This window comes from Berghia stephanieae, chromosome 7 (genome assembly GCF_034508935.2).
Source record: "Berghia stephanieae isolate SIO BIC M18660-M18661 chromosome 7, UCSD_Bste_1.3, whole genome shotgun sequence".
NCBI lineage: Eukaryota > Metazoa > Mollusca > Gastropoda > Nudibranchia > Aeolidiidae > Berghia > Berghia stephanieae.
In genome coordinates this window covers 27587071-27614362 of record NC_088366.1, presented here as the reverse complement: position 1 = coordinate 27614362, position 27292 = coordinate 27587071, and the positions used below count along the sequence as shown (strand labels likewise).

General features: G+C 36.6%; 1 protein-coding gene across 1 annotated transcript in view; it reads right to left on the bottom strand.

The window, feature by feature from the left end:
* LOC144976979 (adenylate cyclase type 2-like) overlaps positions 1–20012 on the bottom strand; it is a 116114-nt gene extending 96102 nt beyond the window's left edge. Inside the window, exon 1 of the mRNA XM_078921636.1 lies at positions 19386–20012. The gene's annotated coding sequence lies outside the window, so the exon portion shown is untranslated. The remainder of the gene's footprint in view (positions 1–19385) is intronic.
* Between the last annotated feature and the right edge of the window lie 7280 nt (positions 20013–27292).

Here is a 27292-nt window from a genome sequence, read left to right as displayed (position 1 = left end):
GAGCTTCTTCGCCTAGCGCATACTATCTATAAAAGTTCATGGTCACAATTAGTTTTATGTGTCGGTCAGCTACACTTCCGGATGACAATGCTGTGAGCTTCTTAGTGAAGCGCATACTATCTATAAACGTTCAAGGATACACATAGTTTTGTGTGTTGGTACGTTTTATCCGACTGGCCGATGTAAAAAGCTTTTTTTTTCATAAAAGCATAGCATCAATAGTTTATACCCCCTTTGTATTAAACAGAAAAACCTTCACAGGTCGTTTGAGAGTGTCTGTTATGTCTCTTGATCGAAAATTGAGGTGACACAACTCAATAGTTAGTCCGCGCAATGTTTCACAGAGTGGAGGGAATGAGAGGGTAGTACTAAATGGGGAAAGAATGAAGAAAGAGGATTTGTAATGAAATACATTTTATATCCCACCAACCTCAAGTTAATGCAATTTTTTTTTCATTTTGATAGATAGTATGCGCTTCGTTAAGAAGCTCACAACATTGCTATCCGGAAGTTTTACAACCAACACACTAAACTCTGCGTAACCATGACAGTTTATAGTCTGGTTAATACCGTTAAGTGAGAATTACTCATAAACGCGGATGGCAAAAACAATAACAAAGACCTGAGTGACGTCAACTTCGTTCTATCTATAGATTATGTTAAATGGAAAACCCGACGTCCCAGCTTTGAGAGCTTTTTTTTCTCTTTTTCCCCCCTTTTTTATGTCAAGATGTCGGTCAGTTTAATCGATCGATCTTTGAGGGACTCGTCTTCTGACCAAAATTTTGATTACATTTTACTTCAGAGTACGCCAGTAGAATATTAAAAAAAAAGAAATTTGAGTGAAACTTATCAAGATGAACAAAGACAATTCCATTACCTGGAAAATACTAACACTTCATATTTCTGAGAATTTTAGCTTTAATCAGTTAACTATCCTACTCTTGAAAAACATGTATAGATGATATGCGCTAGGCTAAGAAGTTCACAAAATAAATTGCCATCCGGAAGTATAACGGACAAACACACAAAACTGTGTGTATCCATGAACTTTTATAGTCTGGTTAATACAGTTTGGTAAGATTTACTCATAAACGTGGATGGCAAAAAACAATAACAAAGACCTCGAGTGACGTCAACTTCATACTATCTGTAGATAGAATGAAATTGACGTCACACAGTGAGTTGTTGTTAGTAGTGCTCATGGAAAAAAGTGGTCCCATTGGTTGAACTCTTGAATACAACTCACGATTTGTTGTCTTTTGTGGCCACAGACTGGCATTTTGACGTCATATTTTGGTCAGTGTCAAGCTATAAGTTAACGATCTGTGCCGGTGTTGTAATGACATCGCTTATTTCTAATGTTGTTGCTTCAGGTTCGTTTTCTTTCCTCCTTATACATATCCCAAGATACCTCCTATCTGCGATTTCACAAAGGGTTTAGTTGATTTTGTTCTTCGACTACCAGTGATAATAAGTTATCATAATAGCTCATATATCGATGTTTATCTCGTGCTACGATTTCAACGGCAAAGACGTTGACTTAATACCCATTCCGTATTAGAGTATTAGATCGTGTACAAAGTCTGCATATTTAAACTTAGTTTATGAAATTGGAGTAAACATAAAAGCCTTCATTGAGGAAAGTGAGTAGTATTTTTTTTCATCTTCATTACAATTTTTAACTATCTATATTTGTCACTCCTACAAAATTCCGTTTCGGGGCGATTGGCCGACGAGGCTTAATCTGAGCTTCATTTTTGTTCTCATCCCGCAAATAAATAAGTTTGAGATATTATATAGAGCAATATCCACTTAACGTGCTCAAAACCCTTTACATTGGGTCCCTAGCAAACAGCAACACGTAGCATGTGAAGCCTATTCGGCGATTTTACATTTTTTCGACAAAGTCAACGATTACTTTTAACGGTCAGGTACTCATTTAACATCTGAGTAAGGAGACAGAATGTGAGTAAAAAGTATTTTCTAAGGCCTCAACAATGCGCCGCTCTGAGTGGCACTCGAGCATAGGACCTTCCGATCCGAAGGCAATTGTCATACAACACAAGACCACATGCTGCCATGCAAATAGCATAAAAAACAATCTAAAACCAGGACCCAACCAAGATAACATATTTGTTCAGATATTAGAGATATCAATCTAAATATTACTTCATTCAACCATTGTTTTATATTTGAGATTGTGTTTCAAGAAATATGTTTTCGATATTTACTTATCGGGGTTAACTTTAATAGGGCGAACCATTAGCTCAAGAGCAACGAATTTAATTAAACCCGATCGAACTGCATCCATTACGATAATAATCCTCTATACGATGTTGAGGCATGTCAAACCAGTTAATTGTCGAACTCTCTTAAGACGCGTATTTAATAATTTGGCCAGGAAACTCGTCCTTCAAATATCGATCGATTAAACTAACACTGATATTAGCAACCCCCCCCCCCCCCCTTCCACTCTTCTCAACTGGGACTTGGCGAGGTGCCTCACAATACCACAAAGCAGCACATATTTTAACATAATGCTAAAAATCGTCAATTTGTTTCATTAGAATTTCTTTATTACTCACACCTGCAATGTAAACAAAGAAGAATCAAAACCACTAGATAAACATGGCGTGCACCAAAATAACATTTATACATAAAATGGAATAAAAACTTCAATGTAATTTACAAAGACAGATGATTTGGACGTTTCGGGTTTCCCTTTTGTCAAAAAACACGATGAAGGAGACACTAAATGTTACGAATGAGAGACGAGAGGATGGCGTTGTTAAGGAGTGAAGATGATGCCGATGGATTCAAAAGATCCGAAATATGAGATTTTGTGTTTATAAAGCTAAATCAATTCTAATAAATTTAACACATAAACGTAAACTAAGTTCAATATTTTTGTTTATAAATTCAATTTTCATCATCATCATCGTCATCATTATCATCATCATCATCATCATCATCATCATCATCATCATCATCATCATCATCATCAAAATGACAATTTTCTTGTATTTTTTTTCTTTGCTTCGTCAGGCACAGTTTCATACATACAATTTCAGATCATCATCATCATCATCATCATCATCATCATCATCATCATCATCATCATCATCATCATCATCATCATCATCATCATTATTATCATCATCATCATCATCATCAGCAGCAGCAGCAGCAGCGGCAGCAGCAGCATCATCATCGTCATCATCATCATCGTCATCATCATCATCATTATCATCATCATCATCATCATCATCATCATCATCATCATCATCATCTCGGATTTAATTGCACGCTGACTCGTCTCTCACAATAGTCAAGCAATGCGAAGTTTGGTCAGTGGCGGTATGGGTAACAGTGAAAAATCTCTGTCCCGACGTTGTGCCATTGGATAATTCACTTTACACACATTATCCCACCCAACTCGGATGTGAATGAGTAACTTGCTGTAGGCAGTGACAGATATTGTAAGAACGTTAGTACAAAAGACACTTAAGGGGCGGTTTCGGTCTTTTCTAAAACAACATTAATTAATTACCTATATTGGGCGGTTTTAATCATTCTGTATCGTCATTATTGGATAAAAATCTTGTTTGATGAAAAATATAAATTGTCTGTGTTGATACTCGTTTTTCGGTCTAATTTGGGGGTCTGGCAAAAAAAATATATAACCATATTGTGGCAAACATTCCACAAAATCTATCACAGGAATGACCTCCATATTCTTCCCTCTCATCAACTTTGTAGCATAGTGTGTCACTCACTATACAGAGGTTTTACAGCTTTAGCTTATGGCATTTTTATTAGAACATTACAAAGTTGAGAATGAAAATGTTATGACAAAATTGATGGTAAAAATATATAATTTGGATTATAAGTCAAAATACACATACCTTATCAAAATATCTCTCTACGGTGACTTACTACATAATCTCTGTGATAACTGTGGGAATTTTCAGACAATTTCATTGAATAGATTCTGAGAAACGTTTGACACAGTATCCCATACCATAAGAAAAAATGACACATTAAGAAAAAAGCAAAATAACTTTCCGTTTTTCACACTTTTCTTTCTACCTATACCCATTTCGACAGTGTTTTTCTTGCCTTTATGGACTATTTTAAGAAGTTGGAGTTCAATAATATTATTTCTAAGATAATAAAGTATCGTTTTCCACCAAAATCTCAAAATCAATTTTGAAGGATTTTCCTAATAATTAGACCCAAACCGCCCCTTAACATGTAAATGGCACTGATTGAGATAGAAGTAAATTCAACATGACCTGCTGGAGGAGTACATGAAAATGACACATCGTGAAGCGCACAGAGTATGCTAAATGCTCGGAAATGTTCTACATAAATGTTCATATTATATTAATGGGTTGTTTTTTTTAAACACTAGTGGAGAATCCGGATTATTTGCGGGGAAATATAGGCTGTTACAAACAGGCACTTATCTATTTTACTTATTATACGACCATATTGTGGAAATTACCATAGATCTAGATGATCAAATATCAAACTCGGTTAGGTATAAATTGTGTTGGTGCACGCAAATGGATTTGGCAATCGGGGGTCCGACCAGGTGGCGATTCGAAACGTCAAAGGACCGATTATAATCATCATGTCCGAGTGAGGGGACGGAGGCTTTTACTTATTTATTTTTTAAAAACACAGACACTTTGTTTATAAAGAGCATTACAGGTTATATTTAAAAAAAATAGATACATCTTAATATAATAATGTATGTAGACATCGTCACAATTATGAATATTACTAACATCTTTAAAAAAGGCGATCTAATTAGATTGACAAATAAAAGATATCTTCATAAAGATTTCTATACTTTCAAAATTAACTTTAAATAGTTCAAAACGTATAAAATATTTCGGTTTTTTATTTTAATAAAACAAGTTCCCGGGGCCAAGGATCGAGCATAACGGGTGGCAAATCCGAAGGCCAAAGGACTCGTGATTAGGTCCAACCGTTCTAAATAACCATTTGAATCAAGGGCGCAATAATTTAACCTTAATTTAAGAAAGGTTTGCAAGTGACTCGTATATCAATCAGTGAAAAATAGTTTTATAATTTTTTAGCTTTGCCAGTAATTATTTGCTCGATGAAATAAATTAAAATAAGTAGCCTTGGCTGTACAGAACAATGTTGATCCCTAACCCTATTTTAAAAAGAATAGATTATGCTAACGAAATCAAATTTAACATGGAAAGTGACTGGTTACTTGTGACCTATGCGCCCACAACAACCCTTCAATTTGTAATTAAGTTCCAGACATTACATGACACGAGAGCACTCGATTTTCACTTAGCTTTTACTCGCTCGCCTCTAACGATTTTAGAACTTTTTATCATCATTCTCTCTCTGTCATCCCCCCCCCCCTCCCCCTCCCCCCAGTCCCAACCGGGCCAACATATTTCTTAGACTAATAATAATCCATAAGGAAGAGATGACCTTAATGTTAAAAGTTTCGTAAACTCAATCAGGCATTTTGGCAGCATAAAATGCCCTGCGGTTACCAGGCCCCCATCTCCACTCGCAGGGAGAGATTAAATGGTTTTATGGTATGACACTTGCCTTCTGATTGGAAGGCACAAGGTTCAAGTCTCGCTCTCGTTGGCGCATTATTCAGTCCTTTGATACAGAACTGAACAAGTGTGTATGAAAATGCCAGACAAAGCAAGAAAGAAAAATACAAGAAAAAAAAACATTCCAAAAAACGAAGTCGACTGATATTTTTGGATGTTTTTTTTCTCTCGTATATTTTTCTTTTTGCTTTATCTGACACCTTTCATACACATTTGTTCTATTCTTTATCTTACACCGGTGCCTGCTTCTTAATTTCTTATTTTCTAAAATGAGTACCTGGACATAATCAGCGTTGTCTATGAACGAATATTGTACGAATATCGCCTAAAAGGCGTCATGTCTCGTTTAACATGTTAAGTGTTGCTGTTGGCTAGGGACCTCCTGATACGCACTTTGAGCACATTGAGTGGATATTGCACTATATAAAAGCTCAAGTTTTTTTAAAAATGACGATATGGTAAATACACTCATCTATAGTGTTTCGTTTGGATCAGAAAAAAAATCTTAATAAATAAGTATCTGAGTATTTATTAATCCTGCAGAGCAGTAAGTTCCATGGAACCGGAGTTCCTCCCCGTTTTTGTAGCCTTTAATGGACAGTAGCAATTGCTTATTAACCTCTAGATAGGACTCAGATGTTTTGCAATAACTGCTCCCCAGAAAATAACATATGGTATGCTCGCCGTGCATAATCCACAGGGAGAAGATGACTTTAATGTTAACATTTCTTAAACTTAATCAGACATTTTAGAAGCATAAATTGCCCCCCGGTTACCCGACTCCTATCTCCAGTCAGAGGGAGAGGTTAATCTATTGTGCGGCAATAATATGGTCTTGTGGTATGACACTCGCCTTCGGATCTGAAGATCCAGGGTTCGAGTCCCCCTCTGGGCGGCGTTTTGTTTTTTCCTTGGAAAAGGCTCTTTACTCACATTTGTTTTTACAGTTGTCAGGTTTAAAAATGAATACCTAGCCGTTCACAGTATTGTCTCTGTCCGAAAATTGTGACATCGCCTAACAGGTTTATGTCTCGTCCCTCATGTTAAATGCTGCTTTTGGCTTGGGACCCCTTGTTATGTAGATATTGTGTTATATATATATATATATATATATATATATATATATATATATATATATATATATATATATAAGCTCATTTTTTACATTGACGGTATGGTAAAACTACTCAGCTATGATTTCGCATTCTAATAATGATATAATCATAACAACATAAATAAACAATAAAGTGTTTAGTCCTACAGAGAAAAGAAGTTACGCCGTGGACCTGGAGTTCATCCCAGTTTATTCAGCCTTTACAGACAGTAACAATTGCTAATTAGCCTCTGGATAGGACTTAAAATTTTTGCAAAATGCTCTCTTCCGTGAGATAACAGATCTTTTGGTATATAATAAAATGCCTGCCATGCATAGGAGATGACCTTAACGTTAATTATTCATAAACTCTATTAAACATTTTGGCAGCATAAAACGTCCCTCGGTTACTAGGATGCTAGGGAGAGGTTAATCTATTGCAATGTCATGGTAAACGCACTCATCTATGGGCCGATACGTCTTGCCTTTGGATCAGAATAAAAATAATGATTATAATAATATAATCAAAAATATAGATAAGTAAGTGAGTGTTTAGTCCTGCAGAGGAATAAGACCCAGGGAGCCGGAGTTCATCCCGATTTTTGTAGCGTTCAAATGACAGTAGCAGTTATGGCGTATTAGCCTCTGATTAGTACTGCAATCTTTAGCAAAAATACTTTCCCCGGATATTACGGACATAGCCATTTGGTCACTGCTGAATGAACAGAAAATATCTCGACTGCACATAATTGATCGGTACCATAGAGCATTTGCGCGGATTCCCAAAGGTCAGTGGTCTTACTCTTACTAGAGCGTTATTAAATTCTCCAAACAGGCCATAAGGAATAATGATTTCCATTTATACAGATACGTAACTGTTGGGCGCTTCTACTATAATGGTAAGTAAAAGTTCGAATTAAAACCATTAGCAGGGCATTAAACGTTAATTAAAAGGTCAGATTAAGATAATAATCGGTCTTCAAATTCAATGGCATCGAGTGACGGTGAATTTGCATCCTCACCAGGGAGATTGTTCCATCCTAAAATAGTAGGTACACAATCCATGATTTCCGTTTTAGAAAGATAATTGAAAATTCATTATTTACCCTAAACAGACGGGGTCCGACTTCATTCTAAAATGTGATATCATAAATACATAGAAAATTTACCACCGTATAGCAAACCAAATTTAGAGCTCACACAATTTCAGAGTTCTACTTTGAGAAAAAAACGTTTTTTTTTTCCTCCCATTGACACATCCATTTAAATTTGGAGGAAAGTCTTGGAAATTTCTTTGAATTAAAATTTTGTCCGGGTTTTATTTTAATGGTTAAAATGACTCTATCTATCATTCTGAGCATTATCAATTTCTCCAAACAGGCCATAAGGAATATAATTTCAATTTCCATTTCTATCCTGGGTGGAATTCTCCAAGGTCTTGGGATTAATTGAAACTCGAGTTTCTCCGCTGTTGAAACTAAACTATCTTGGGGAAAACATTTTTGTTTATACTGACGTACGGTGACAAATTGCATTTTATACATTTTCCCCAGAAAGCGTGTGCTTAGAGTATCGATGAATTAAGATGGCTCCCAACTAGTCAAATGTCCTAAGACGTCTCGAGTTCAAGTCCTTCTGATGGTCGTCTTAATCTATCAATGTAATGGCACGAGATAACATTTTCTGGCCAAAATGACAAAAGATGTTTTGCTGCCAGTCTGTGAAAGAGCAATTCATAACTAGAAATCAGAGTTGAAGAAATTAACAGTTAACGAGGTAAGAAGTAATCAGGAAAATGAAGTTTATACCGTTCTTGCAATGGATATCTAATGATATGCAATTAGGAAACTCTTTTAATATCCGTCTCACTTCTCAAGTTAAAATAATGTTTGAGATTAATTCTTGTCGATTCCCTACAGACCCCCCCCCCCGCTTTCCCCCTCCTTTCTCTCTCTGTCTTTCTCTCTCTCTCTCTCTCTCTCTCTCTCTCTCTCTCTCTCTCTCTCTCTCTCTATTATATATATATATATATATTATATATATATATATATATATTTCTCTCTCTAACTCTCTCTCTCTCTCTCTCTCTCTCTCTCTCTCTCTCTCTCTCTCTCTTTCTTTCTCGCTTTCTTTCCCTACCCTATCTATCTATATATCTATCTACCAATCAATTATTTATCTATCTACCTATCAATCTATCTATCTGTCTATCTATAGCCATCTATCCATCTTCATACGTATGCCGCTCCTTTAATAAAATATAACACACACACACACACACACACACACACACACACACAAAATACATACCTCATGACATCTTCTTGTTTTGTGGATCTTTGCAAAATAGTCAGTATAGACAGTATGCGCTTGGCTAAGAAGCTCATAACATTGCCATCCGGAAGTATAACGGACCAACACACAAAACTGTGTGTATCCATGAACGTTTATAGTCAGGTTAATACAGTTCAGTGAGCAATACTCATAAAGGCGGATGGCAAAAAACAATAACAAAGACCAGAGTGACGTCATCTTCGAACTATCTATATCGAGTTAGGACTTAGATATAACGAATACACCCATTCATGTAATTTAATAAAATCCCTTGTTAATCATGAATGTAGAGTCATCAAAGTTGGCAGAAGCTTCGAATAGTACTTTAGTACTAGGTTATGATGATCGACCCAGCAAATTCTTTACCGCACTTAATGGTGAAGACGATATAATGATCATGTTGATGATGGCGACGACACGACGACGACAGTGTTGATAATGATAGCGATAAAAAAAGGAACAAAATGAATATCAAATAACCGGACTTTAATAAAATTGACCACAAACGCCCACCAAGCCAACATTAGTTGACACATACACATAAAAAACGGCAATCGGAGAATGTGTGCTCGTTTGATTGTCGCAACCTGCATATATGTGACTTATCATTTCCAAGTGGTATGATAACGAGTTAGTTAAATGCTAAAAAATTGAATGTATCACCAAAAACATGAGACTCGGTTTAAGTGTTCATGTTTCATTGTTGAGAATGAGAATAATGTATTTAAAAATAAAACCTTGAGTTTTAAATAGCGCAATATCCACAAAACATGCTCAGGAGTCCATCGCCAACAGCAACACTGAAAATATAGGACGAGACATGTTACATGTAAGGCGATATTTCATTTTTTTTTTCGGATAGAGACAACGCTGCTAACATTCAAGTACTCATTTTACACCCGAGTACGATGAGAGATTATGAGTAAAGAGCCTTTTCCAAGGACCCAACTATGCGCCCCTCGGAACTCGAACCCAGGGCCTCCGATCCGTAGGCCAGTGCCATACCAATAGAACACAAAGCCGCGCAATGTGACAAAAACAAACAGATCTCATATGATGTCATTCTGGGCATCTTGTTCAGTCCAATATTATACCGTTTTGGGAAGATGGGTCACATAGTAGGCTACTCATATAATATCTATATTTATAGTAAAAGCGTTTTGCAGAGCTTGTGTTACATTTAAATCATTAGGCGCCAGTAAGAAGAAAATGGGATATCATAAAATAGTTTAGATAGTATGAAGTTGACGTCACTAAAGTCTTTGTTATTGTTTTTGCCATCCGTATTTACGAGTAATTCTCACTAAACTGTATTAACCAGACTATAAACGTTCAATGTTACACACCCAGTTTTGTGTGTTGGTCCGTTATACTTCCATATGGCAATGTTGTGATCTTCTAAGCCAAGCGCATACTTTCTATAGATTTACCATTAAAAACATCCGAAAAAAGTAGGACAAAAGAGGATTGGTTCAAATAGGGGAAAGACGCAAAGTAGATTCCAAGACAAAATTATCAATTTTGCCAAGTATGAGACCATATAAAAGTCCAATCATATACATAGACTGGATCTGACCGTGGCCTTCGTAAAGTTATGGCCTGATACTGACTAAAAATGACGTCAAAATGTGGGTCTTTTTCCACAAAAGAAAACAAATCGTGAGTTGTATTCAATAGTTCAACGAATGAAATAACTTGTTTCCATGAGCACTAGTAACGACAATCACTAGGCGGTGCAAAAACCAAATAATGACGCCAAACTGCCAGTCCTTTTGGATTGCAGTGTCAGGCTATAGATAGTTCGAAGATGACGTCACTCAGGCCTTTGTTATTGTTTTTGCCATCCGCGTTTGTGAGTTGTTCTCACTAAACTGTATTAACCTGACTATAAACGTTCATGGTTACACAGAGGTTGTGTGTTGGTCCGTTATACTTCCGGATGGCAATGTTATGAACTCCTTGGCCAAGCGCATTCTATCTATAACATAACAATGGCTACGATCTGAATGAGAGGAATAATAGCCTACACTCAGAAGGTTACAAAATATATTTAAACGAAAAAAACTATTGCAGTAGCTGAGGCCTGGGTTATTCCAGTCTTCCCTCGGAATAGACCCTAAAGACAAATTTCCCCTTTGGATAAATGATTTTTAAAGAGATGATCTACACGACAAAAATAAAAATTATATCCCAAGAGACATTATATATTTCTGAGTGCTTCCCTCACAAATAAGGAATCCGGCTAGGGCCAGAAGAAAACCAAGTAATTTCATTTCAAGACAAGGACATAGAGAGTAATCTGGGCAAGATAAACAGATGCAGGGGTTAGATGACACAGAAAGAGTGACCTCCACGCCAACCATGGGAGGTCAAAAGTGACCTATTGTTTCAGACCAGTATTATGTCGGGATGAACCAGATAGTCATATTGATGCTGTGTGTTTGGCCAAAAAGCTGACAATATCCGCCAGCCGGACCAGCGTACCAACACACAAAACTTTGCGTCACCGTGTGGGTTTAGAGTCTGATTGATTTAATTTAGTGAGAACTACTCATAAAAATTGACTGGCTAAAAATAATAACAAAGACCTGAGTGACGTTAATTTCTTTCCTTCTATAATCAAGACATAAAACCGGTTTGAGGAAATAGGACATTTTAACTCTCTCTTCACCATACATTTTCAGAATTTTACCAACAAATTTACACCCACCAAAACAAAAATAGATTTACTTATTCAAACAGAAAAGCAAAAAGCACACTCTATATATAATATAATATTCTTCAGCAAAATAAGCTCTACAAGACAGTGTCAAGTTTTTATAGGTCGAATAAAATATTCTCTTTAAAGGATGTGCTGTAGAAAAGAAATCAGAATGAGGACATTGTTGGCTGAATCGTAACGAATGCGACGATTTTCCAAAGGTTGGTAAGGAAAGGGTTAAAAACTGTATGGTCCTTCAGATCCATGAGGCTATTGAGCTGGCATTTTTCCTGGTTTCTTTAGCGTTAGGCGGTCAGTAACAATTACTTACTACCCTTTTGGTAAGACGCTGAGCTATCGCAATGAGCTTTCCTCCAGATTTAACAGCTTTGTTTTGAAGGCCGGGGCGTCTATTGGTTTCACAAATGTGAACCTTCGCCTCAAAACGGTATTAAGTCGGGTTGGTTAAGATGTTGAAAATTGAATTTATAGCCAGTAATATCAGACTTGTGTTGAGTTTGTATGTTTTATTGAGGAGAATGGATACAATATTATATAATAGGGTGCTAATGTCAATAATTTATATTTTTGACCAGTTTAACATTTAATTCGTCTTTTAAGCATCTGGCTCGTTCCGACATAATACTGTTTTGAGACGATGGGTCACAAATTCTGTGACGATCTGTCCAGACCGTGAATCCTCTGCTTCACTCGTGTACCGTCGTATCTTTATATAATATTTTTTAAAAACAAAAATTTATGACGGATGAGTTTGGTGATGGAAATTGAATTCACAGCCACAGACATAACACTTGGGTTTAATTAATTGCTATCCGTTAAAATGGAGAAAAAATATTAGTTTTTACAATTTAAATTTAATTGAGCAACATAATCATCTCGACATAATACTATTTTGAGGCGCTTGAGGGGCAGCATGGCTCAGCGGTACGGTCTTTGCTTCGTACCCAAAAGGTACCGAGTTCGACTATCCGCCTCGTTGTGTGGCATTGAGCAAGTCACCTCGCCCTAGCTTACTTTTTTTTTGATTTATTATTTTATGAGACAGATATTGACATCATAATACAAAAAAACAAACAAACAAAAAAACAACAAACAAACAGACAAAGAAAAAAAAAGACAAACAAAAACAAACCAAAAAAGCAACAACAAAGACAAAACAAAATTAAAAAAAACAACAACAAAAAAAAAAGAACAACAAAAAAAAAAAAACACGAAAATACTCGAGCTTGTCTATATCCATATGCTTCGATTTTAGGGTCCCATTCCCCCCGATAATAAACCGTTTTGAGGCGGTGTTCCAAATATGTCGCCCTTGTCTTAACTCAATGTGGCTATGAGTAGGAATCATACCATTAAAAAAAATAATTTATTATTACATTACAAGAGGATATTCTACAACGAACGTCTTTTTGAGTGTACAATTGAAAATCAATAACCCTCATTAACTGGGATGTTTGTGGTGCAAAGGTAGTGGGCGATGCAATAAATTGCTTCATTCATTTCCTGTAATGGCCGCATTTTTATGTACGTGTGTGATGTATTATTATTATAACAACAACAACAACAACAACAACAACAACAACAACAACAAAAAACCGTTCAGCGCTCAGTGTAATGAATAACGTTCCATTTACATCTTGTAGCATAAGTCGATTAGCAAAGAGAAACAACAAAAAATAATAAAATTGCGGGACACTTCGTTATGGGTTTTGTGAAGCTATGCAGCCTTGTGATAAGATGCTCGCTTACGGAACGGAAGTCTAGGGTTCGAGTCCTGTTCTGCGCGAGGCCCATCTTAGCTTAGTCTTTGGAAAAGGCTATTTATTCACATTCTCTCATCGTAAAATGAGTACCTGGCCTTTAACAGCGTTGTCTCAGTCGAAAAAAAAATAATAAACTGGCCTAACATGAGTCATGTCTCGTCCTTCATGTTAAGTGTTGTTGTTGTCTAGGGACCCCTTGTAAAGCTCTTTGAGCACTATAAGTGGATACTGGTCTATATAAATGCGTTTTTTTTTTTTTTACAAAACATGCCATTCATTATGTCTAATAAATTAAGCATCAAATGTTTCCTAAATCTTCTGGATTCTTAGAGACCATGATACTGGAGTTTATCCCTGTTTCTGTAACAATAAACGTAGAGAAACGATTGCACGTTACCCTTTGGATAGGACGCTATACTATCGCAATGTAGTTATTTTCTTCTCCAGATAAAACAGATCAGAGGTTATCCGATCACAACAGGGAGTGCACTGGAATGGCAGTCAACAAAAAAAATAATCTCGGTTACTCTCGGAATCGATATTGGTCTCTTTGCTTGTGAGGCGATAGATCTACGAATGAATATTATGTAGCTGGAGTTATTTCCCAGTGTTTTTTTTTTTTTTTTTTTGTAGAGTTAAAAAGAAATAAAAAGCAATTGCTTGATACCCATTCTATAGAATGCTAGTCTAGGGAGAAAAATCAGTAGTTCACACTGGACCGATATTGGTATAGACTGTATAGATAGTATGAAGTTGACGTCATTCGAGTCTTTGTTATTCCTTTTTACCATCCGCGTTTATGAGTAATACTCACTAAACTGTCTGAACAAGACTATAGATAGAATGCGCTTGGCCAAGGAGTTCACAACATTGCCATCCGGAAGTATAACGGACCAACACACAAACTCTGTGTAACCATGAACTTTTATAGTCTGGTTAATACAGCTTAGTGAGAACAACTCACAAACGCGGATGGCAAAAACAATAACAAAGGCCTGAGTGACGTCATCTGCATACTATCTATAAACGGTTACACATAGTTTTGTGTGTTGGTCTATTATATTTCAGGATGGCAATGTTGTGAGCTTTTTAGCATACTATCTAAAGATAGCATGCAGATGACGTCACTTAGGTCTTTGTTATTGTTTTTGCCATCCGCGTTTGTGAGTTGTTCTCACTAAACTGTATTAACAAGACTATAAAAGTTCATGGTTACACAGAGTTTGTGTGTTGGTCCGTTATACTTCCGGATGGCAATGTTGTGAACTCCTTGGCCAAGCCTTCTATCAATATTATTTGTTTGTAAAGTCCTTTGTCATTGGACGATGCTCATTCTGTTTTTGTTAACAACGATGTATAGATAGAATGAAGTGACGTCACTCAGGTCTTTGTTATTGTTTTTTGCCATCCACATTTATGAGTAATTCTCACCTGACTAACTTTATTAACCATACGATAAACGTTCAATGTTATATAGATAGTTCGAAGATGGCGTCACTCAGGTCTTTGTTATTGTTTTTGGCCATCCGCGTTTATGAGTAATGCTCACTGAACTGTATTAACTTGACTATAAACGTTCAAGGATACACACAGTTTTGTGTGTTTGTCCGTTATACTTCCGGATGGCAATGTTATGAGCTTCTTAGCCAAGCGCATACTATCTACACAGTTTTGTGTGTTGGTCCGTTATACTCCCGGATGTCGTGAGCTTAGCCAAGCGCATACTATCTATAGATAGAATGCGCTTGGCCAAGGAGTTCACAACATTGCCATCCGGAAGTATAACGGACCAACACATAAACTCTGTAACCATGAACTTTTATAGTCTGGTTAATACAGTTTAGTGAGATCAACTCACAAACGCGGATGGCAAAAACAATAACAAAGGCCCGAGTGACGTCATCTGCATACTATAGATAGAATGCGCTTGGCCAAGGAGTTCACAACATTGCCATCCGGAAGTATAACGGACCAACACACAAACTCTGTGTAACCATGAACTTTTATAGTCTTGTTAATACAGTTTAGTGAGAACAACTCACAAACGCGGATGGCAAAAATAATAACAAAGGCCTGAGTGACGTCATCTGCATACTATCTATATATAGATAGAATGCGCTTGGCCAAGGAGTTCACAACATTGCCATCCGGAAGTATAACGGACCAACACACAAACTCTGTGTAACCATGAACTTTTATAGTCTGGTTAATACATTTTAGTGAGAACAACTCACAAACGCGGATGGCAAAAACAATAACAAAGGCCTGAGTGACGTCATTTGCATACTATCTATACTGACTGGATATCGAAAAAAGATCAGATCATACAGTTCAAGCATTCAGTGTTAGGAAAGTAGTCCTTGATTATAATGAACAAATCTAACGGAGTTCTTGAAGCGTTGAAAAGAAGAGAAAAAAAACCCAATTATCATGTGCTATCCTTTGGACACGACGTTAACTATTTCAAAATGCTATCCATGGATCCTACAGACCCAGCTACCCTATTATTACTGGACGAATGGGGGGGGGGGGTGTTAAACACATTCATCTGGACATCATAAAGGATCTATGCTGGCGTCTTTGGTTGTGTGTCATGTGCTGAGGAATCAGTATCCTCACTTTCAATTGTTAAACAGTGAAGCAGGTTAATGAACGGCTGTATATTAGATATAATGATTTTAAAAATCTATTCAATTTATACAGTTCAACCATCCAATGATAAGAAAATATTCCCCAACAGTCAAGGTTAAACCAAATAGAGCTGGAATAATATTCGCGTTTCTGAAGCGTTGAAAAGAAAATAGCAATTGCTTGCTATCCTTAGAATAAAGTACTTTCCGCCAGATCGGTCAAATCCAGCAACTTAATCACTACCAGATGAACGCCAAGAGAAGGAGTGGGTGCTTATAAAAAATATATTGATTGCACCCTGAATCAATACTAGTTCCTTTTGGTTGTTAGGCAAGTGCTCTACCACTGAGCTATCGTTATCGCCAACCTGATTGTTAATAACGAGAAACAGATCATCGAACCGCTATACTCTCATATAATCAATTTCATTTATAAAGTTCAAACATCCAATTCCAAGTCCAATGTTAAGAAAATACTCCTTCATAGTCACAAATAAACCGAATAGAGCTGGAATATATTATCACTTTTCTGAAGCGTTTAAAAGAAAATAACGATTCCTTGCAACCCTTTGGATAGGACGCTAGTCTATCGCAGAGTACTTTCCGACAGATCTAAAAAGTAATACAGCTATCCAATTACCACTGGGCATAGAAAATATATCGATCGGATCCTGAATCAATACTGACTCCTTTTGCTAGTGTGACAAGAAAAATAATTGAGCTTTTATATAGCGCAATATCCACCAAACGTGCTCAAAGCGCTTTACAAGGGATCCCTGACAAACAGCAACATTTAACACGTAGGACGGGACATGACGCCTGTTAGACGATATTACAATTTTCCTAGGACAGAGACAACGCTGTTAACAGACAGGTACTCATTTTACACCTAGTACGGTGAGAAAATGTGAGTAAAGAGCCTAATCCAAGGACTCAACTATGCGCCGAGCGAGGTTCGAAACCAGGACCTCCGATCCGAAAGCGAGTATATACCACAAGACCACATAGCCACAAGAGCTCTGCCACCGAACAATCGGTATTCCCACTCCGGTTGTTGCCACCAGTTGAAGCAGGTCAGGTCATTCAACCGTTGTACATTAGATATCTAAATGAGATCAATTTATACAGTTCAGCCATCCAATGTCAACAATTAAATGCGCTTTAAAATTATTTTAATTGTCCCAGTGATGTTTCTATTTCTTTTCCTGTCTGAAATTTACGGTTCACAGTTTTTAAACATTTGTATTGAGATGCGTTACGCGTTTAAATTGGAGTTAGTATTGACGTAAGCCTGATTGATGTAGAAAGGCGATATCATCATGGTGATAACAATAAGAATGACAATAATGATAATGATCTGATGATACTGATGATGTAACTGATGAGGATAATAATGAAATTGATATAAATAATAATAGTAGTAATAATGATAGTGATAATAAAACTTAAAAAAAAAAATAATAATGATAATAATGTTAATAATAATAATAATAATAATAATAATAATAATAATAATAATAATAATAATAATAATAATAATAATAATAATAATAATTATATAATAATATATATATATTATTATTAATAATTATATAATTATTAATAATTATTATAATAATATTATTATATATTAATAATATTAAAATTTAATAATAAAAATAATATAATAATAATAATAATAATAATAATAATAATAATAATAATAATAATAATAATATAATAATAAGGGTGATGATTATCTTGATAATGATAATGATAGTAATGGTGATATTGGCGATAAAGAAGGAGAAGAAAAATATTAATATTAATATTAATAACAATAATAATAATAATAATAATAATAATAATAATAATAATAATAATAATAATAATAAGAAGAAGAAGAAGAAGAAGAAGAAGAAGAGAAGAAGAAGAAGAAGAAGAAGAAGAAGAAGAAGAAGAAGAAGAAGAAGAAGAAGACGACGGAGGAGGAGGAGGAGGAGGAAGGAGAGAAGGAGGAGGAGGAGGAGGAGGAGGAGGAGGAGGAGGAGGTCCTTTTACACCACACCCATACATTCCTTTTACAATACGTTGCTTTATTAAGTGCATTACATTGACATCAATAAATGCAATAGCAATAATAACAGCGTTTTACAAAACAAATAAAATAATGAAAAAAAATAATTAAATAACCGAAATCTCTCCTCCCTTATATAATGAATTACACACCCAATGCTATATCTAGTATAAATTAACTTTTCAAGCATGTCGAACTTTATAAGCTTTCAATTCTTTTTTTTTTATATTATATTATTATCACGATATTGCTTTGTTTACAGTTAACACCAAAGGAAAGGATCAAGTATGTTGTGTAATCCCGGTGGAAATTACCAGACCGAATGCAGATTCTAAATCCTACCCCCCCCCCCCCCCCCCACACCCCTTCAATGAAAACTTTAAAAGCGTTGGACATAGATTCATATGCAGCTGGTAGTGATTTGTATCGCGTCAACAATTAATTTCAGCGTGTTTACAGTGATAAACATTTTCTTGGAAAGTTTATGGGGGAGAGAAGTAGGAATACTTTGGGTTCAAACTGTCAAATCGATACTTGAATCCTGTTTGAGCAAATTTTTAAAACGCCCGTTCATTAGTGATTAGGTCGCTGGGCCTGTTAGGTTTGGTGGAAAGTACTTTGGTATTAGATATTAATACACTATTGTAACCTTTATGCTACAGAAACCTAAATGAACGCCGTATCCATGCATTCCACTCCATCAAAGTACTCAACTAAACGCACTTATGGGTTTGTTTTAAACTCGCAAAGGGACCAAGATCGACCCAGGATGAAGTCGATATTTTTTCTGACTCCCATGTCCATCCAGCAGCGATAGTGTCTGTTTGATATGGCGGAAAGTACTTTGCGATATATTTTCGTCCTATCCAAAGGGTAGCAAGAAATCGCTAAGTCCTTTTCGTGCTACAGAAACCGAAATAAACTCTGGCATCGTGGGCCTAATAGCTCTGAAGGACTACTTTTAAAAATCGCTGTAATTATGGACAATATTTTGCGTTGGTTTGAGAAGTTTCCATAACAACCAAAAATATTATTTGTTTATTAGACTTGTAAATGAGTAGACGTAGATAGTTTACAATCATCCCAAGAAAAAGAAAAAAACGAAAAACAAACCCCAAACTTATGCAACACCTTTTACGTATAACTTTTTTGTTTTTGTTTTAACTTACCCAATGTTTAGTTGTAATCCAAACGAACAGAAATTATTAAACCCCGCTACCTTCAGTAATGTAAATAAAACACTGCAACAACAATCTATATCCTGAACTTTTCCATCACAAAAATAATTATGTAGTTTTCCACTGTCAAATAACTCATAAATTCACTTCTTATTTCACGTCCGTTTGAATATGTTAGTTATAGGAACTAGGCCTACCCTTGCAGTTAGGATTGTCTAATTGTTTCTTTATTCATATTTTACCAAATACTTTTTATAGCGATTAACAGAACTTGTTTTCCTCTTCCGGTCAAGAATCTAAATAAGTTATCAGATGCTTGTCTTCGAATAGCAGTAATTAAATGACAAACTCTTGAGTTGTAATCCGGTATTTATTTACTTGCGTATATTATTCCAAATCAGCACCTTGATTTCTGAGTCGTCGATGTAACAGTACTGCTCGCCTGTCCCCAGTCGCGTCTCTGGTCCTCTCGTTGTCGTTAGCTCGCTGTACGCCCGGCCAGTCGTCACAGATCGCCACCAAATCCCATAGAGGACAGCACAGCACTCAGGCACAAAGTGGAGTTACCAGTGAATAATAGCTCGCTATGACGTTGACAAGAAGACAAATTAAGTATCCACTTGATTGGGTTTGTAAACAACTTACACATGTTATTTTGTGTTATCTCATTAGTATAAATCGAGACCGACCGTTGACATAAACTTCAAAGCATCAGAGTCTGCACTTAATAGCACGATTAAAAAAAAAATGTTTCGGGGTTTGCCTTTCATTAGCCAGCCTATCAGAAAAGAAGTGATATTTATGAGTTGAGGTATACAAATTGCTGACAGAAATCATCTTTAAAATGTAAAATTGTTAAGATATAATGTAGAGTGATCCTCTATCAAACGGGCTGCTACAAGAAGAAGAAGAAGAAGAAGAAGAAGAAGAAGAAGAAGAAGAAGAAGAAGAAGAAGAAGAAGAAGAAGAAGAAGAAGAAGAAGAAGAAGAAGAAGGAGAAGAAGAAGAAGAAGAAGAAGACGACGACGACGACGAAGACAAAGAAGAAGAAGAGGAGGAAATTTGGTTATTTTTCATTTACTGGACTTTATTTATTAGATACTTTCAAATTGGGTTACTTTGACTCAATGTGAAATTTGTATTCATTTTGAGTACTTTCAGTCTTGGTTCAGTTATTCTCTTTGTTCTTCATTTCTTTTTACATAATTACCACAAACTGAATACACTCAATGAGAGCGATCTATATTCATGTTTTCGTTCTTGATCACGTGATCTGTTATTGCTGTCCAACGATTGTATATTTCTAAGTTAAAACTTTGTTTTTGAAAGTCGAAAGCTGCACAAAATACCTATTGAGATGTTTGATTTTTCGAAAACTGTGAACACTGTTTATTAAGTAGGTCTCATTGACTCCAGCACATGGGAAAATGATATAGATAGAATGAAGTTGACGTCACTCAGGTCTTTGTTATTGATTTTTGTCATCCACGGTTATGAGTAATTCTCACTTAACTGTATTATCCAGACTATAAAAGTTCATGGATAAACATAGGTTTGTGTGTTGGTCCGTTATATTTCTGAGTGGCAATGTTGTGAGCTTCTTAGCCAAGCGCATACTATCCCCACTGATCTGACGACAGTGAGACAACGTTTTCCCTTTGTACAAGGTTACCCTCTCTGATGATGTTAGTGTTGGTGATTTTAAAAAAATATATTAATCAGTTCTATCCACCAGATCAATATGAAACAAAAGTTTGATTAAAAAATACTGGCTCCAATCTCATTTAGAAGTGTAAAACCTCTCTTCCTGAGGACTGGATACAAACGTGTTATTAATCTTTGGTTTAAGAGTGATGGCATCTTATTTTCTCGTCTGAATAGGTGCTGGTCGTCGATAAAGATCACCCATCCTCGACCCGTAATCATAAGAATCTGCTACACATCCTGCTCCTATAATATTTATGTCGCCTTTTGATTAAATATGTAAGCTATTCATTAGTAGTCTTCAGAAAGGCTGGTTACATACACACTTCCAATGAGTTTGGAACCTGAAGTGTAGAAGGTGTGATGTCACGACTTCTCTGTCCTATTGTACCAACACACAAAGCTATTTGTAACTTACTATCGCTCAAAGGGTGGTCTAAAAACAATAACAAGGAACTGAAGAACGTTGTTTTCATTCATTCTATTAAATGCGCCTCACTGTTTTCGATGCCATTCCTGTTGCCTGGCATAAGTTCTGTTGGGTCTTTGATTACCCCACCTTCCTTGGGCATGGTATTATCCAATGTTCCTTCCAGGCTTCTCCAATAGCGAAGTTTTTTAGTTCTGAATGGTTGAAGGGCTTTCTGCATTTGAGTCGTGATGTTCTGGAGCTTCATTTGTGGTGGTTTTTAAAGGGGTAACTCGGGTGAGGTCTTTCAGGTTGTGGCCTAATTTATCGGTTGTTTCTTCTCGCTTGAGTTCTGGTGGTGCTATTGCCAGGGACAGGTTTTGATTTGAGGCATACTGTTATTATGTCAATGGATTTTCTGAGTTTGATACGAGATTTTTCGTGTGGGGGCTTCTTGTCCAAACAGGGGCACAATATTCTCCGACGCTATAGCAGAGTGCTAATGCTGACGTTCTTAGGATTGTGTTGCTCCCCATGAGGTCCTCGCTAATTTTCTAAGCAGACAGTTTCTTTTTGCAATTTTGTTTGTTGTTCCTTCAATATATATTTTTGTTTATTTTTAAGCTGTCTGTCGAGGATGGCACCTAAGTATTTTGGATTTCTGTCCGCTGGCAGGATATTTCTATCAACTAAAATGTGAAGGTTTTGGTGGCCTATCTTTTGTTCAAATGAAATGTAGTGGACACAGATTTTGTGGTGTTCATCTTCAACCATTTGTCGAAATATTCCTTAGCGTTGATATTTCCTCACTGAGTGTCCTTTCTATTCCTTCCCAGTCTTGTGATTGATGGGCCAACACCCAGTCGTCTCCATAGCCCATAGCATCAAACCGACTCCTGACGAGGCACGGCAGGACTGCTGCAAAGATGTATCGATGGGGTCTGGGGGAGTCAGCCGACTGTCCCCACTGTCAGGGAACGTCCGAGACAGCAGACAACATAATCCTACACTGCCCTGTGACGAGATTGGCGGGAGGTTTCGAGGCCGTCCTCAACTGCGATGACGAATTTAAAGACTGGCTGGAGATGTAGCCATTCGCTACTACTACTACTACTACTACTACTACTACTACTACTACTACTACTACTACTACTACTACTACTACTACTACTACTACTATAAATGGGGAATAAGGTGAAATTGTTTTGATTTATAAACGTATGTACATCCTACATAAAAATCAACTTCCCTTACCATCCCCTCCCCAATACTACTACTACTACTACTACTACTACTACTACTACTACTACTACTACTACTACTACTACTACTACTACTACTACTACAACTACTACCTAATAATCACATTCAGAGAAATCCACTTAAACTCCCCATGAACGTCCATCGACAAAAACGTGCCTTAGTCTTGGATAGAATCTCAGTGAAAGTTACGTTTAGTCAATCCTCTCAACTGCCCTCATCATTAATGCACAGAATGTCGTAAAACTGAGTGAATCCTTACTGATTTTGAAGGAAAAAAAATCATGGTTTTTATAGCTTTCTATATACCCATAACAAACCAAAAATATACTGGAAAGGTAGAATTGTAGGTCAAAGACCAAGAAATTTATCATAAACAATAAACAATAAGACGTAACTCAATTGTATGACATTGAACACATTAATGATGGCCAAGGCTAGGCGTATTGACCGAACGATCCTTGTACCCATTTAACTGACAGTGCCTTTGCGTGGACGTCAGACAAATAACAGATATCCAATACCAAAGAGACTATGGCCAAAGGCTCTTTGGAAGAAAATCAGAGGAATGGACGCACTCTGATAAAAGACATTTTTTTTTCAAATTTTAGCCATAAAACTTCATATTCAAATATCGTTCAACTAGAATGACCCTCAACTTGTCAAATCGTCTCAAAACTGAGACTACATGAAGTCTCAGGTTTGAAACTTATTTGCAAGTTGGGGATAATTTTCATTTTAATCGATCAATATTTTAAATAAAGATTTTCTGGCTAAAATTCATTTTATCAAATAACAGCAGTATGGTTTTAGGCACTCCACGAGTAAATCAAGAGATTATCCAGCTGCACATCGGGACGCGAGTTATTTAGGGCAGGAGGAAAGTCACTCCTCCGACTTAATTAAGGCTCATGGACACTTAGAAACACCCCCAATACCCCCATCCCCCCCCCCAACCCCACCTCCAACCCCCTCCCCCCCCCCCAAAAAAAAACAAAACAAAAACAAACAAACAAACAAAAAACCCAATACATAACAAAACCAACAAACAAATCCAAAATAGAAAACTTACTAAACATTTAAAAAAAAAAAAAAACAACGCAGAATAGACAATTTTATTAGCAAACAGCTAAATACATACTTCGATGGAAGACATCCAAAAATTGACATTATAGAAAACAAAAACAAAAACATTAATGTACTACATAATAAAAACGGGTGGAGAGATTTAAACGTGTATAAACCCCCCCCCCCCCACCCTCCAACCCTCATCTCCACCCCCATCTCAAAACGGTATTATGTCAGGGTTAATCAGATCCTGAAAATAAAATTTTAAATAAAAATTATAAATATCTGAACAAGTGCGTAGGAAACGATGGCACAAAGTGGTTTCAGACAGACTTCAAAAATCTTCAGCCTTCAAGGCTTGTATTTTCAAAAGGCCCCACAGGCCCATCACTGCAATTATTGTCCAGTTTCAGTACAGTCCAATCAAAACACTTTGTTCAGATCTTTATCTTACACCGGTGCCTGTTCCTAATTTTTTAATTGATATAATCAAAATAATGAAGTTTGGATCCAAATAATATGTAACCCACCACCGGCCTTGAAACGGTATTATGTTGGGACGAACTAGTTGCTGTCATTTCTATTTATAGTCATAACCATGAAACTTTGAGTAAATTTCTCTCCGTTATAATGGAGAATGAAATTGAATTTCTTACATTGCAAAAATCTCAAAGTTCCTATTCCTTATCATTCTAGTTCTCGATTTATTTACTTTTCGCGGCCCGATTCTTCCCTGCATAATAACGTTTTGAGACGGCAGCTCACATATTATGTTTTATTGAGAAGAATGAATGTAGTTGTTTAACACATACAAAGGATAAAACCTTATTTGATCATTTAAACTTGAAAATAATTTATCTGTGTGTTTGTGTGTGTGTGTGTGTGTGTGTGTGTGTGTGTGCGCGCGCGCGCTTGCGTGTATGGGTGGTTGTGTTCCGTGTGAAGGAATAAGAGATGAAACGATAGAGGCATCGTGCGAACAAAACAAATCTATAATTAATCAGCAATGGGCCTTATATCCACATCGCAGTCGGTAGTTTTGTCTAATAATGTAATTATTACCCTGTCGTACACAAATTAAAAATTTTGGCCAGAAAATTCGTCCTTCAAATATCGATCGATTAGAATGACCCTCATCTTGGCAAAAACTCTCAAACTCAGGACATCGCAAAGTCCCAGGTTTGAGAGTTTTTGCCAAGCTGAGAGTCATTTAATTGATCGATATTTGAAGGACAAGGTCTTTTTGGCCAACATTTTAAATACGTGTTTTTTTTAGAGTACGGCAGTACAGTGTCCATGATAAACACGTCTCGAAACTCGTGCAGGTCAAGTCTTATTGAGATCGTCAATAAAGACGTGTACGGCACCCGGTTCGAACTATGACATGTAACCATTCCGATGCATTCTCAAGGGTTTTCTGTACGCAGAAAAAAAAAAAAAAAAAAAAAGAGAGAGAGAGAGAGAGAGAGAGAGAGAGAGAAAGAAAGAAAGAGAGAGAGAGAGAGAGAGAGAGAGAGAGAGAGAGAGAGAGAGAGAGAGAGAGAGAGAGAGAAAGAAACCCAACTATAGTTATGGGAATTCTTAACTTGGACCAAGTTAATCCCAAAATCAAATCTGTAACAAATTTCAATTTTAATTTATGACAACTCACAGAACTGTCCTTCAATTCTGAATGGATTTGTAATAAAATATGAATAAAAATGGGAGCGATCTATATTCATGTTTTCGTCCAACCTAGTCATCGATCACATAATTAGTTTATTAAAGTTGTAAACATACTCAAGAGTCATGCTGAGCAAAATGACCAATTGGTTTCAATAGTCTGATGTCACGTCGCCCAGCAACGGCGAGCAGTGTGGTTCGAAACAAAGAAACCGGTACTTTTTATTTTCTTCATGCTGGCTAGAACTTTTCATATGTATTGTGATCAGAATATATAAAAGTTAGGATTTTTAGAAAATATAGGATCATATTTATAATGTTTTTCTCCTCTGGACACACTTTTATGCTCGTCGGAGAAACATGTCATAAGAGCGTCAGCCATTGTTCCAATAGTTTAGAACCAGTTGCTAAGTTACTATGGGTCATTACGTGGGCGGTGACGTCATGACTGTTGATGCGTATTGTGACGTTGGATATTTCTCAAACTGTGAACGCTTTTCACTATGGGGGTCGTTTTGAGCATAATTTGCTATGTGACCAATGACACATGAAAATGTAATATAAATCATCCCCCTTGTCCCCTCTTTAATTCTCAATTCAAGAATTGAGGCCTTTGAAATGTGGACTTTCCGTCACCTTGGAAAAATCAGTTGGAAAGAAAAGAAAACAAATCAAGAAGTCTGTGACATCCTTGATATCAGACCGACCCTAATGAAAGTAATAAAAACAAGAAAACTAAGGTATTTTGGACACCTAAGACGCCATCAAACTGTCAACAAGGACATTCTTGAGGATAGAGTTGAGGGGAAAAGAGGAAGAGGCAGGCCAGCAAGAACTTGGATAGATGATGTGTGGACATGGACAGGATTGTCGGCAGCCGAATGCAGTCAGCAAGCCGTCAACAGGGAAGATTGGCGTGTCATTTCAAGTCGACCTCAACCCATGAGATGACACTGGAAGAAGTCCCCTCTTTACAAAATGCCGCCCGAAACTGAGATACAGAGACAGGAAACTCCTGGAGTGGCAATGGGGTTTTGAGCTTTTTTTTTAACGTGCTCAAAGCGCTTTACAAAAAGTTCCCTTACCAACAGCAACACGTAACATATAGAACGAGACATACGCCTGTTAACGGCCTGGTACTCAAGGATGTGAGTAAGGAGCCTTTTCCAAGGACTCAAATATACGTCGAGCGAGGCTCGAACCAAGGACCTTCCGATCCGAAAACGAGTGTCAGGTGGGTGATTACTTCTCACTAAATTTTCTCTAACATACGATCCATTGACCGAAATTGATGTCACTCATCTCTTTGTTATTGCTTTTAGCCACCCACTTTAATGATTAGTGTCAATAAATTATCTCAATCAGACTATGAAAGTTCAATGTTACACAAAGTTTTGTGTGTTGGTAAGTTATATCCGGCTGATTGTTGTGAGATTTTGGCTTATGCACAGCACCAATAAACTTTTAAGTTTACATTTGAGTATATAGTATGCACTTGGCTGAGAAGCTCACATCATTGCCATAAACGTGGATGGCAAAAAAACAAAAACAAAACAAAACAATAAAAAGACACGAGTGACGTCAATTTCATTCTATCTATAGATAGAATGAAGTCGATGTCATTCGGGTCTTTGTTATTGGTTTTTGCCATCCGAGTTTATGAGTATTTCTTACTAAACGGTATTAACCAGACTAAAAAAGTTTCAGGTTACAAATAGGATTGTGTGTTGGTCCGTTATATTTCCGGATTGCAATGTTGTAAGCTTCTTAGCCAAGCGCACACTATATAATATTT